The sequence below is a fragment of the Nicotiana tabacum genome, chromosome 17, assembly GCF_000715075.1.
Source record: "Nicotiana tabacum cultivar K326 chromosome 17, ASM71507v2, whole genome shotgun sequence".
In the NCBI taxonomy this organism is placed as follows: Eukaryota; Viridiplantae; Streptophyta; class Magnoliopsida; order Solanales; family Solanaceae; genus Nicotiana; species Nicotiana tabacum.
In genome coordinates, this window is record NC_134096.1 from 52,500,030 (window position 1) to 52,514,697 (window position 14,668).

At 40.8% G+C, this 14,668-nt stretch overlaps 1 non-coding gene across 1 annotated transcript; it reads left to right on the forward strand.

Moving 5' to 3' along the window:
• Nucleotides 1-620: 620 nt before the first annotated feature.
• LOC142172335 (small nucleolar RNA R71) lies at nt 621-727 on the forward strand. Its single transcript, XR_012701696.1, has one exon. It is a non-coding gene; the product is annotated as a small nucleolar RNA R71 (small nucleolar RNA).
• The last annotated feature ends 13,941 nt before the right edge of the window (nt 728-14,668 follow it).

Genomic DNA, 14,668 nt, shown 5'->3' on the forward strand with positions numbered 1-14,668 from the left:
CATGTTCCCGATAGCTGCGCTATGAGTTTCAAGCCTCCCATCAATTTTCAGAATGAAGGCCTTCATGAGATCTTCTATGCCAGACTGAATGGGCTGTTGAGGCTGAAATTGCTGCCTCTACTGATTTTGGAATGTTGGAACTACTTGTCCCTAGGTCTAGAGTTATTTTGTTGCCAAGCATTCGCAGTACCCCCAGGTGAACTCCATGAAAAATTGGGGTGCTTATAACCCATTGCATTAAAATTTTAGTTTCCCACAATATTCACTTCCCAATTGAGGCTTGACACGCATGAGTAGGGTGTCCTTTTACACATATATCACAAGCTGCATGAGGCTCACTTTGTATCGAGGCTAAGGTCAGCTTCCTTATCTCTTTGGCCATAACATCAAGATGTACCTACACAGATGTGTTAGCATCAATCTGGTGAACACCAGTTGACCTTTTTCTCTCCGCACTCTTAGAGGGCCACTGATTACCATCTTTAGATAACTCATCAAGAATTGTAACTATCTCCTCTAGAGTCTTCTTCATCAACGGGCCTCCCGCTGCATTACTTAACGTTTTACGTGAGGCCGGTGTCAATCCATCCCATAAGTCCTGGAGTTGCATCCAGAGTTCAATTTCGCTATGTTGACACTTTCTAACAATCTCCTTAAACCTCTCCCATGCTTCAAAAATAGTTTCATTATCTTTCTGGCAAAAGTTATGGATTTCTCTTCTAAACTTGACTGTCTTAGCTGAGGAGAAATATTTATCAATAAATTTTCTAGTCATCTCCTCCCAAGTTCTAATTGATCCCGTGGGTAAGCTTTGAAGCCACTGCTTTGCATCATCTTTAAGAGAAAAAGGGAATGCCCTTAGATACACTGCATCTTGTGACACACCATTGTATTGAAAAGTGTTCATAATTTACTCAAAATTCATTATATGTGTATTCTGATCTTCGTTTGCCTTCTCTCTGAATACATAACAATTTTGAAGGGTTTGAAGCAACCCTTGCTTTAACTCAAAATTGTTTGCTGCAATTGGAGATGGTCTAACACTTGATAAACCTTGATTGTAGGCTGGTCTAACATAATCGCCAAGTGGTCTCCCAGGAAAGGGTTGATGTTGATTAAGTTTGAGACCCCTCTCTTCTTCACAGATGTTCTGAGCATCTCTAATAGTTGCTTCCTCAGCATCCCGTGTAGTTTGTTCTCTTCGTTGGGCTGCTTCTCCCGCATCCAAATCCACATTATCTTCATTGTTTCCAGCTATAAGTTCTTTGGTTGAGGATTGCCCAACCTTTTCTGTTGTCTCGGTGAGATTTCTTTCCTTCTTCAGCTGTCGCAGTTGTTTTTCAATTTCTGGCTCGTATGGTAGCACTTCCTTCGTAGAAGCTCTAGTCACACACCAACCTCAACCTGAAACATACACACAGTTAAAGAACACCAAACGTAAAAAGAGAAAAATAAAATAAAATATAAAGAAACATTTCCGAATTAGAACTACAAACTATTTCAAACACTATTGATTGCCAATTCCCGGCAATGACGCCAAAATTTGACAAGCGCAAAACATCAGTTTAATTATGCTTGCTAGTCAAAGATAGTATAGTATAATATCGTATCCACGGGGGTTGGAGTTAAACAATATTTTCGTAGTTTCTAGCTTGATTGTTATTTAGGAGAATCAACAGTTAAGATTTATTTGATTAAAACAATAATTAACTAAGAATCTAGAGCTATTGACTAATGACTATCAAAACAAGGAATAAGCAAATAAGATTATCAATGGGAGAAGATATGGTTTTATAGGATAGGTGCAAGATAATTGTTCGGGATCTAACTCTAGATAATTCACTTCTAATGTTCAAGTGAGTCTCTCAAATTCACTCAATTATTAGTTCAAACGTTTAGTAGAAACTCCTCTCTCGATTAAGTCTCAACCTCACAAGATGACCCAATTTAAGCACGTGAAGATATGCAAGAATGCGTAGAGGATTGATCTTTAGGAGAACCCCTTTCGATTATCCTCCTAACTAGGTTTAATCAATGATTCAACTAGCCTCTTTCTATTATTAATAAGAATTAATTAACTCAACTAACAAGATAATGCAAAGATATCACGAGTTATGCCTCTCTCGATTACATGAACAAGTGAATATAGATGCAACAATTAAATCATACAAAAATGCTTCAATACATAAAACTAGAGTTATAATACACAAACAATCATCAATCCACCAAATCCATCAAACCCTAAAGAGAATTACTCCATAGATATGGAGCAATTCATCACAAATATGTTTAAAGTAAAAGAAAACATAAAATGATTCAAACTCGGGTCTTGAGTGAGGATTGAATGATGAAATCCTTGTGCTTTTGCTTCTCTAACTCCTCCTTAGCCTCCTTAGGTCTCAAATATGTCAAAAAGTATGGAAAATAACATTTTTCATGTATTTATACCAAGTAGGGTCGGGCCCAAACGAAATCACCTTCTCCTAGCCGAAATTGGATTTTCACTCTATACAAATTGCACAGGCGTGCCACATGGGGCGACGTGCCATGTAGGGCTTTAGTGGAGAAATCCAGAGAGTTGATTTCTGACAGATAGCATGAAAACGTACATGCGTGGCGCCCCACGCACCGCGTCAATGGGGCTTTCTTAGAGTACTAAATTTTCCTTGCTTTTTGATATCCAGATGTGGTTCTCGACCCCGAACACGATCCCGACTTAATCCCTTGAGCTTTTACTCAGATTTCAAAGCTCCAAATCACTCAAATTTATTTCATAGCATCTGCTTAGCTGGGAATCACTCCTACAAGGCATAAAACACACAATAAGTGCAAAACACTATCAATTAAAGCTCAAAATGAATAAATTGCAGTAAATTGGAGTGCAATAAGCGACTAAAATACGTAATTATAGCCTACCATCAAACACCGGGTGAATTGTCGATAAGCTGGGTGGAATTGCAAGTCTAAAGGACACCTTACCAGCACTCTCAAGGATCTCAAAAGAACAAATATATTTAGGTCTCAACTTACCCTTCTTCCTGAACCTCGTCACACCCTTCATGGTTGATACTTTGAGCAAAACCCTCCCTCCCACCATATAAGCTACATCCCGAACCTTCCAATCAACATAACTCTTCTGCCTAGATTGGGTTGTACAAAGCCGATCCTAAATAAACTTGACTTTCTCTAAGGCATCCCGAACCAAATCAGTTCCCAACAACCTAGCCTCTCCCGGCTCAAACAAATTAACTAGAGAACTAAACCGCCTCCCATATAAAACCTCATAAGGAGCCATCTGAATACTCGATTGGTAGTTGTTATTGTAGGCAAACTCAGCAAGCGGTAGAAACTGATCCCATGAACCCCTGAAATCCATAACACACGCACGTAACATATCCTCCAAGATCTGAATGGTGCGCTCGGACTGCCCGTCCATCTGGGGGTGAAATGTTATACTCAACTCAATCTGTGTGCCTAACTCACGCTGCATGGATCTCTAGAAATGCGATGTGAAATCCGTACCTTGGTCAGAGATAATGGACACCGGCATACCGTGAAGACGAATAATCTCCCGGATATAGATCTGAGCCAGCACTCTGAAGAATAGGTGGCCGCCACCGGAATGAAATGTGCAGACTTGGTCAGTCTATCCAAAATAACCCACACTGCGTCAAATTTCTTCAAAATACATGTGAGCCCAACAACGAAATCCATGGTAATACGCTCCTACTTTTCTCTCGGGAATCTCAAGTCTATGAAGAAAACCGCACAGCCTTTGGTGCTCGTACTTCACCTGTTGACAGTTCAAACACCGATCCACATACTCTACTATATCTTTCTTCATTCTTCTCCACTAATAATGCTGCCTCAAATCCTAATATATCTTAGTAGCACCCGGATGAATGGAATACCACAAACTGTGGGCCTCCTCAGGAATCAACTCGTGCAGCCCATCAACATTGGGCATACAAATCCGACCTTGCATCTATAACACCCCATCAGCTCCAATAGAAGCCTCATTTGCATCATTGTGATGCACTGTGTTCTTAAGAACAAGCAAGAACCCAGATAGATTCTGAAACATCTAACCTCATGAGCTGATTGGCCAAAGCCTGAACATCTAATGCTAGAGGTCTCTCACCAACTGGAATATATATAGGCTACCCATACTCTCATCATTTCTACCAAAGCATCGGCCACCACATTGGCCTTCTCGCAGTACAAAATGGGGATAGCATAGTCTTTTAACAGCTCTAACCACCTCTGCTGCCTCAAGCTTAAATCTTTTTGCATAAACATGTGATGTAGACTCTGATTATCTGTGAATACCTCACACGATATGCCGTAGAGGTAATGCCTCCATATCATCAATGTATGAACAATAGATTCCAAATCTAAATCATAAATGTGGTAGTTCATCTCATGAACCTTCAGATGCCGAGACGCGTAGGAAATCACCCTACCATCTTGCATCAATAGGTGCCAAGAACAATACGCGGTGTATTGAAATACATGGTGTAAGACCCCGAACCTATAGGCAACCCCAACACCGAGGTTGTAGTCAAAGCAGTCTTGAGCTTCTAAAAGCCCAACTCACACTCGTCAGACCATCTGAAAAGAGCACCCTTCTAGGTCAACTTCGTCAAAGGGGCTGAGATAGTTAAAAACTCCACAAATCGGCGATAATAACCTGCCAAACCCTGGAAGATCTGAATCTCTATAGCTAAAGTAGGTCTAGGCTAGTTATTTCCCTTGAAAGATACAACATGGCCCAAAAAGGATTATAACTGATTATCTCTTAGAGTCCAACTATAACTCACACTTTGAAAACATGGATTATAAATGACTATCTCTTAGAGTCTGAAGTATGATCCGCAGATGCTACTCATGCTCCTCTCGACTGCGGGAGTAGACCAAAATATCATCAATGAAGGCGATCATAAAAGAATCCAAATAGGGCTTGAATACACGGTTCATCAAATCCATATATACAGTTAGGGAATTTGTCAAGCCAAATGACATCACTATGAACTTAGAATGACCAAATCGAGTCCGAAAAGCGGTCTTAGTGACATCTGATGCCCTAATCTTTAGCTGATGGTAGCCAGATCACAGATCAATCTTCAAAAATATTTTGGCACCTGAAGATGATCAAATAAGTCATAAATCCTCAGCAATGGATATTTGTTCTTGATATTGACCTTGTTCAACTGTCGATAATCTATACAAATCCTCATCGAACCATCCTTATTCTTCCACAATAACACTGGTGCACCCCAGGGCGAGAAACTAGGTCTAATGAATCCGCTATCAAGCAAATCCTGTAACTGCTCCTTCAGTTCCTTCAACTCAGTTGGTACCATACAGTATGGTGGAATAGAAATGGGCTGAGTGCTAGGAGCCAAGTCAATACATAATTCGATATCTTTGTCGGGTGGCATCCCAGGGGAAATCTAAAAAAACACCTTTGGAAACTCGCGCACAACTGGTACTGAATCTACGGAAGGGGCCTGCATATTAGGATCACGGATATAGGCCAAATATGCTAAAAACCCTTCTTGACCATACACCGAGCCTTAATATAAGAAATAACCCTGCTGGTAGAATGGCTGGGAGACCCTCTCTACTCTAATCGGGGCAACCCCGGCATGGCTAAGGTCATCGTCATAGCGTGACAGTCCAAAATGGCATGTTAAGGTGATAGCCAATCCATACTCAAGATAACATCAAAGTCCATCATATCAAGAAGTAGAAGGTATACCCTAGTCTCAAAGCTCACGATAGAAACCATACATGTGCGATAAACATGATCTACTACAACAGAGTCTCCCACATGCGTGGACATATAGACAAGAGCAATTAATGAATCACGAGGCATAACCATATATGAAGCAAAGTAAGATGACACATTCGAATAAGTAGTGCCTGGATCAAATAAAACTGAGGCATCCCTATGACAAACTAGAATGATACCAGTTATGACGACGTCAGATTACTCTGCCTCAGGTCTGGCTGGGAATACATAAAAATGGGGTTGGGACACACCACTCTGACCTCTACCTCTCAGACGGCCTCTAGTTGGCTGGCCTCTACCTCTAATGGCCTGATCTTCACCTCTAGATGCTTGACCCCCGCCTTTAGCTGGCTATGCGGGAGGTGGAGCAACCGGTGCTAGCATAATGGGACGAGAACCCAGGTGAGGTTTGTCGCTCATCAATCTAGGACAATACCTCCTGATGTGACCCGTACCTCCACACTCAAAGCACTCTCTCGGCTGTTGTGACTGCTAAAACTGATATTGACCCTAGCGCCCCAGATAACCACTGTAGTAACTTTGTAGAGGTAGTGCACTGATAGGAGCTGAAGGTGTACTGAATGTTGGCTACTCGGGACGAGATCCATAAGAAGCACAACTTCCCAAAATACCGTAGGCTACCTGAAGAGCTGACTGAATCGGTCTAGGAGGATGGCCTCTACCAAAGAACCCCTGCCTCCAGATGAGGCACCACTGAAATTAGCAAAATGACGAGGCCTCTTCTTAGACACCATATCTCTACCTTGAGTATGAATCATCTTGATCCGTCTAGCAATATCTATGGCCCTTTGGAAACAAATATCATCCCCCGTCTCATTGGCCATCTATAACATGATACCGAAAGTAAGACCATCAATAAATCTCCTCACCCTCTCCCTATATGTGGGAATCAAAATAGATGTATGACGGACTAAATCCACAAATCTAGTCCCCTACTAGGTAATTGTCATGCCATCCTGATTGAGCCACTCGAACTACATGCAGTACTCCTCTCTCAGAGTGAAAGGAATGAATTTCTCCATAAATAGCTCCGAAAATTGATCCCAAGTAAGTGGAGGTAAATCAACTGGTATGCTCTACACATAATCCTGTCACCACCTCTTGACAGAACCGGTCATCTAGAACACTGTAAAGTCAACTCCATTGGACATCACAATACCCATGTTGTGCAACAACTCAAGGCAACAGTCCAAATAGTCATGTGGGTCTTTGGAAGGTGTACCACCAAAGTGAATAGGAAAGAGCTTGGTGAACTTACCCAACCTTATCAATCCCTCAAAAGACATCGTAGGCCTCACCCCAGACTGTGTAGCAATAACAGGCTAAACTACTCCAACTGCTAGAACCGCTGGAGTCTAAAATATGGGAGCCATATGCTCTGGAGTGTGAGTGGCGGGAGTCTGTACTCTTCCCCCAGCCTGAGAGACATCTACTGCCATAAGAAATACTCCAGCCGGATCCACAATCTCCATGAGTCCAACTAAGTAGAGTAGAGTGTCCTGAAGTATGGGAGTAGCAATGAATCCCTCTGAGACCTGAGCGGATCGGACCGGTGCGGTCCGACCTGGATCTCCTCCTCACGATCAATTTGAGGCTCCGCAATGGGTGCCGCTGTACGTGCTTTAGGCTGAGCTACGCCTCAACCACGGCCCTTAGCCCCTGGTAGTGGCTGCAACATAGGGCATTGCTCCTGCCCGGCTGTAGATGTTGTGCGTGTTCTCACCATATGCGAGAGAACAAGAATAGAATGGTTCAAACTTCAGTAATAGAATAAAGTCGCATGATAGAGAAAGAAATAAGTAAAATTTTCCTAAAGACATATAGCCTCTAGAAGATAAGTATAGACGTCTACGTACCGATCCTCCAAACTCTACTAAGCCTTCGCATGACTCGTGAGACCTAGGAAACCTAGTGCTCTGATATCAACTTGTCACAACCCGGAATCCTACCTTCGGGACTGTGATGGCGCCTAAAATTTCAGTTGCTAGACAAGCCAACATTAGCGAAATTACTTAACCGGTTTAACAATTCAGAATTAAACCGTTAATAATAATAAACTGTAATCATTTGAAATAGACTAATAAAATACTAAATGACGAAGTCTAAACATATCCCAGAATCTGGAGTCACGAATACATGAGCATCTAGAGTACTACAGATAAAGTTTGAACAAAATACAACTACATAAAACTAAATAAACAGTAAATTTAGAATGGAAATGGCACTTCAGGGCTGCGGACGCCGAGTAGATATACCTCAAGTCTCCTAAAGTAGCTGAATCCAAGCACTCTCACTACGCACCGCTCGAACCCACTCTGGTATCTGCACAAGAAGTGTAAAAGTGTAGCATGAGTACAACCGACTTCATGTACTCTGTAAGTGTCGAGCCTAACCTCGACGAAGTAGTGATGAGACTATGGTAAGTCACTTACAAATAACCTGACGAAATAATAATAACAGAAAAATAGGAATAGAAATAAAGCAATAAACTCATATAAAAGGACCAGAAGGTCATCTACTAGAGAGCCCCAGAATAACAAAGTCTCAAGTCTCATATCACAATGCCTAGGATAACTCAACAATCACAAACAATTACAACATATCAAATATGTTGTGGCGCGTAACTCGATTCCACCATATCACCATTTGTTCATATTATAATTCATCCTTATTGCTTTATATCATATCAATACCAGTAAATTCTGTTGTGGCGTGCAATCTGATCCCCAAACAATTTCAAATCATCAACATAAGCAATTCAACAATAATGTTTACAAAATGTCAACATAAAGAAGGTGAATGTACAAGACAGTAAGGAACCACAGAATAATCGGAGAATATCTAACATCTCAAAATCTCAAACTTTACCAATTCATCAGTACAGAACAGTTAAACTGCTCACATAAGTGAAACAACATTATAGAGTGCATCAAATAATATAAGAACAATAAAAATAGGTAAAATATGTGATAATTAAAATATTCAATTAAGGCAAGTAGAAACAAGTAGCAAATAAGCAGAAATCATATGACAAATGAACAAATTAAGGAAACTAACAATTAAATGACAAGTAACAAATATAGCATTGTAGTCCAGTAAAAACATGTAACAATTAAAGCATATAACAAGAGGTATCATGGAATAATCGAAAACATGGGAATAAATATCCAAATCCCGCATGCTAAATCCCATGACGACGTATATACACTCGTCACCTCACATATACGTCTTTTTCCCACATAATTCACATAACAATTAATTCAACAATTTCTAATTCCCTCAAGTCAAGGTTAGACACAATACTTACCTCACCACGCGAATAAAGTAATCAATAAACCACGACCTTGCCTTTTGAACAAGCCTCCAAACCAACCAAATCTAGCAAATTATTGATCAAATAATTCAAAATAAGCTTTAGAAACTACCCATTAATGAAAGAGGTTCAGTTTTGATCCTTTTTGAAACTGTCAACAAAAGTCAACCTCGGGCTTTCTTGGTCAAAACTAGAGATTCACACCAAAACCCGATTACCATTTACCTCCGAGCCCGGTTATGTGATTTATTATGAAATTCAACCTCAATTTGAGGTCTAAACCTCAATTTTGCAAAATTCCCAATTTTTACCCAAATCCCTAACTTCGACAATGGAAATCCTAAATTTGATATTGAAATCTCATGAAAAGTAATGGGGAATTGAAAGAAAGTGGATTAGAGTTGCTTACCAATGGTTTTGGGAAGACGAAATCCTTGAAAAATCGCCTCTATAGTGTTTAGGGTTGAGATATGGTGTAAAATGAGGTAAGTCATGTTTTCCCTCTTTTACCTAGCTGCAGATGTTGTAATTGCGATGTCTTGTTCGCAATTGCAAACACTAAAAATGCGAAGCACTTGTCGCAAATGCGAATTGTGCATCATAAACCAGATATTGCAAATACGACAAAATGTTCGCAAATATGAACAACCCTCCTTTGCAAAGGTGGCCAACTACTTCGCAAATGCGAAGATACTCCAACTCAACACTACATCGTAATTGCGATGCCAGAGTCACAAATGTGGACACACAATATATCGCAAATGCGACTCCCTCTTCGCAAATATGATGTCCGAGCCCCCAGCCCATGCTCGTAAATACAAAATTCTATTCGCAAAAACAAGGCTCGCAATTGTGATCTAGACCTCGCAATTGCGAGATATGCACCAGACACTAGAAGCAACACTGCATCAGTAGTCCTCAAACTTTCCATACTCATCTGAAATGTGTCTGAAACTCACCCGAGTCCCTCGGGCTCCAAATCAAACATGCACAAAAGTGTAATAACATCATACAAACTCGCTAGCGCTACCAAATCACCAAAATAACATCTAAAATTACAAATCGAACATCAAAACGAATGAAATTTCAAAGGGATACTCAAGAACAACTAGAATCACAACTGAGTGTCTGAATCATATCAAACCAACTCCGAATTGCACCAAATTTTGCAGAAAGTTTCAAGCCGCAAAAGGACCTATACCAAGTCCCAAAATCAAAATCCGAACTCGATAGACATGAAGTCAACCTACGGTCAACCCTAGGAATTTTCCAAACTTACAAATTACTAGCTTTCAGCAAAATAAGTCAAATCAACCTAGGGACCTCCAAATTCAATTTCGAGGTTGTTTCCATAAAATATTGACCGTAGTCAACTCAAGTTATTTTTAAATTCAAAAATCATATTTTCTTCAAATTTTTATGAGTAAACTTTCTAGAAAAAGACACGGCAAACGCACGCAAATCCAGAAATATCAAACGAAGCTAATAGTAAGCCACAACATTCCCACTAGCTATCTTAGACAAAAACCCTACATGGCTAGTCCCACCATGGTACAAAGTAAGGCATGACTCAACTATCTCCTAACCTACAACCCTACATGGCTAGTCCCACCATGATGGTCACATAAAGGAGTATAATTTTCTATAAACAATCGAAGCCAAAACTCAAAGTAACAAAACTCGATCTAACATAATCCCTAATAAAATTTCAATTATAAATTCAAGTAATTAAACTAACAAGTTGGTTTCAAATAATATAAGTATTGCATGATAAAGTCATATATCTACCCAGACATAAACTTGATTTTAGCTACGTACAGACTCTCGTCACTTCGTGCGTACGTAACACCCACAATTATTAACAAATAACAATTTAAACACTTATGATGTTAATTCCCTATTACAAGGTTAGTCAAGAGACTTACCTCACTTTCAAGTCCACTACTCGGCCCTTCAACCTCAGTAGTTGCCCCAAATCGATGCCGAGCGATCCGAAATTAACCAAAGGTCATGCAAGCTAATCACTATATGCTTAAAAGTTCATAATTCACCTATTAGAGTAATTACCCAACACAAATTGGGCCTACGTGCCTGGATTCCCGAAATATTTGTAGAATAATGTTATCCATGACCTTACGAACTCCAATATATAATTTCTACTCAATTCCATAATCAATTTCGTGGTCTAATCCCATTTTTACCAAAACCTGGATTTTTCAACTTAATCCCATAATTTATAAAATTTCTATGTTAAAATCTAATCATAATCTATGTATTAAACTCGCATTATATAGAAACTACTTACCTCAAGATGATAGGTGAAAAATCCCTCTCCAAGAGCTCCAACATCGGCCAAGAGATGTGAGCAATGAAGAATATGCCCTAAGTCCCGTTTTTAAATCAAGCTACTGCTCCAGTATCCCTTCTTCGCAATCGCGAAAGAAGCCCACCAATAACGAAGGAAAAAGTTGAAACTGCCCAAAAAATGTTCTTCGCAAAAGATTGCGAAGGCTGGCCCAACCAAAGCTTCGAGAACGCGGTCCTCGCTTCGCGAATGCGAAGGGCAATGACCGCCTGACCCCCCCCCCCTCCCAAACCTAATTATTTCTACACGAACACGGGACTGCCATCGTGAACGCGGAGGCCACTGGTCCTAGCATTCGTGAACGCGATACAATATTCGAGAACGCGAAGCACAAAAATGACCAAAACCCCCAATCCACCCGAGACCCCTTTCAATTGCATCAACAAGTTCATTAACATGATACAGACTTGCTCAAATCCTCGAAACACGTAAAGCAACTTCGAAACTAAGAATCACACCCTAAAACCAAATTAATCAACTTATGAATTTCAAACTTCTTCAACTAGCTCTGAACGCGACGAATCATACTTAGACAACTCGAAATGATGCAAAATTTTACGTACAAGTCACGAATCATCATAAAACTTGATCATAACTCAATAACCCAAAACTCGATCCGAATACACACCCAAGTCCAAAATCATCATAAAACTTGTGGGAACTATCAAATCCGAATTCCGAGGTCGTTTACTCAAAATGTTGACTCAAGTTAAACTTGGCCACCTGAGGCCACTGTTAAGGAACTAAGTGTTCTGAAATCAACCTGGACCCTTCCAAAACAAAATCAATCATTCCCGCAAGTCATAAAACAGTAAAAGCACATACGAGTAGTCTTAAATAGGGGAATGGGGGGTCTAGAAAGCAAAATGACCGGTTGGGTCGTCACATTCTCTACCTCTTAAACAAACGCTCCTCCTCGAACGGGTCGAGAATTATACCTGGAGTCCTGAATAAGTGTGGATATCTTCTCCGCATGTCCTCTTTGGTCTCCCAAGTCACCTCCTCAACTGGTTGACCCCTCCACCAGACCTTTACCGCTGACACCATTTTAGACCTCAACTGGCGAACCTGCCTGGAAACAATGGCAACTAGCTCCTCCTCGTAACCTAAGATCTCATCTAGATGAACTATGTTGTAATATAACACATGTGACCTGTCGACATGGTACTTCCGGCGCATAGACATGTGGAAAACTGGATGAACTCCCGATAGGCTGGGAGTCAAAGCAAGCCTGTAAGCAACCTCTCTAATTCTCTCTAACACCTCAAATGGGTCAATGAACCGAGGACTCAACTTTCTCTTATTTTCGAACCTCGTGATACCCTTTATCGGCGAGAATTTCAAGAGAACCTTCTCACCAAGCATAAATGATAAATCACGCACTTTCTGATCCACGTAACTCTTCTGTCTGGATTGAGTTATGCGAAGTCGCTCTTGTATCAGCTTTACCTTATCCAAGATATTTTCTACCAAATTAGTACCATATAATCTAGCCTCGCTGGACTCAAACCAACTAATTGGAGAATAAAATTTCCAGCCATATGAGGCCTCAAATGGAGCCATCTTAATGCTAGACTGATAACTGTTGTTATAAGCAAACTCGGCCAAAGGTAAGAATCGATTCCAGTGCCATCCAAAGTCAATCAAACATACTCTGAGCATATCCTCTGGAATCTGAACTATCCGCTCTGACTGCCCATCGATCTGCAGGTGAAAGGTCGTGCCGAGATCTACCTAGGTACCCAAATCACTTTATACTGCTCTTAAGAAATATGAAGTGAAATGAGGGCCTCTATCGGAAATAATGGAAATAGGCACATCAAGTAATCGAACAATCTCCTGAATATAAATCTGGACCAACCTCTCTGAAGAGTATGTAGTCACTACCAGAATAAAGTGTGCGGACTTGGTGAGTCTGTCGACAATGACCCAAACTAGAAATAATTTCCTCAACATCTACGACAACCCAACTACGAAGTCCATAGTGATGCGCTCCCACTTTCACTCCAGTATAACTATCTGCTGAAAGAGGCCACCTGGCCTCTGGTGCTCATACTTAACCTACTAGCAATTTAGACATCTTGTCACATGTTCGATTATATCTTTCTTCATCCACCGCCACCAGTAATGTTGCCTTAGGTCATGATACATCTTCGTATCACCTGGATGAATAGAATTCCGTGAACTGTGTGCCTCCTCTGGAATCGTCGCCCTCAGGCCATCATCACTGATAGTGACCTCTTTGGCACCACCCTGCAACATTGTCTCTCTAAGAACCAGTAAGTGCGGATCATCGTACTGACGAGTCTTGATCTACTCAAAGAAAGAAGACTGTGCCACAACACATCTAAGAACTTGACTGAGCTGTGAAATATCCAACCTCACAAGTCTGTTATCTAAGGACTTAATGTCTAAAGCCAATGGCCTTTCCTCTGCTGAAGTGAATGCAAAACTACCCATACTCTCGGCCTTTCTGCTCAAGGCATTCGCAACCACATTAGCCTTGTCCGGATGATAGAGAATAGTAATATCATAATCCTTCAGTAACTCAAGCCACCTGCGCTGCCTTCAATTCCCGTCCCTCTACTTAAAAAAATACTGCAAACTGTAGTGATCGGTGTAGACCTCACATGACACCCCCATAAATATAATGCCTCCAGGTCTTGAGAGCATGAACTATCACGGCCAACTCCATATCATGCACGGGATAACTTTTCTCGTGGGGCTTCAACTAACGTGCAGCATATGCAATAACTCATCCAACCTACATCAATATATAGCCCAAGCCAACGCGTGAAGCAGTGCAATACATAGTATACATCCCTAAACTGGAGGGAAATACTAACATCGGTGTTGTAGTCAATGCGGTCTTGAGCTTCTGGAAGCTCGTCTCACAATTATTGGCCCATCTGAACAGAGCACCCTTATGGGTCAATCTAGTCAAAGGAACTACAATAGACAAGAAACCCTCCATAAACCGACAATAATAACCTGCTAGCCCCACGAAACTCCTGATCTTGGTCGATGTGGTAGGACGAGGCCATACTTACTTTACTAATAAAATGAGGTTAAGTTTTAAAAAGAACATTTGACTTTGAAACAAAGTGGCTATGTGTATAAAGTAAGAACCATTTTAGTAAAACGGGGTTTACATATACCTCTCAAATTCAAATTC